Below are 642 nucleotides of genomic sequence, written 5' to 3'. Positions count from 1 at the left end.
GGCGCGTCCGAGTGCGCCGCGGGCGGAGCGGGGCCGGCGCGGGCAGCGGAGGGAAGGAGGGAAACCCTACGGGGCCTACGCCCCGCCCCGGCCCCGCCCCGGCCCCGCCCCGGCCCCGCCGGCCCCGCCCCTGCCACGCCCCGGCCCCGCCCAGGCCCCGCCCCGGCCCCGCCCACGGGTGCTCAGGCCCGCCTCGCCCGGGGAGTGGCAGCTGCTCCGCCAGCCCCGCGCGTCCGCCGGGGCGCGCCCCGCCCCGCCCCGGGCCCCACGTGCTCTCGGGGCCGCCCCGCCCCGCCCCGCCCCCGCCGTGGGCCGCGCCGCGCCCCAAACCTCCGGGTCCCTTTCCTAGCGCGGATCCGCCCTGGGCCCCCGGCGGAGGGTGAGGGAGACGCGAAGGCCGGGCTCCAGGCCGGGCTGCCGCTCCTGCGCTCACGTCCCGGCTCGACGGGCCCGCGGCGCGGGGAGCGGCCGCCCCGGGGAGGGGGCGCCCTGGCGGCTCCGCGGGCCCCTCCGAGGCCGCACCTGCGCGGCCGGGGGGCGTCGTCGCCGCGGGCCCTGCCGCGCCCCGCCGCGCCCCCCGCGCCCCGCCGCGCGCCCCGCCGCGCGCCCCGGCCTCGGGAACGCGGGTCTGACCGCGCGGCG

The sequence above is a fragment of the Talpa europaea genome, assembly GCF_964194135.1.
Source record: "Talpa europaea genome assembly, chromosome: 7".
In the NCBI taxonomy this organism is placed as follows: domain Eukaryota; kingdom Metazoa; phylum Chordata; class Mammalia; order Eulipotyphla; family Talpidae; genus Talpa; species Talpa europaea.
The sequence above is the reverse complement of the archived record's forward strand: the minus strand, read 5'-3'. Positions refer to the sequence as shown.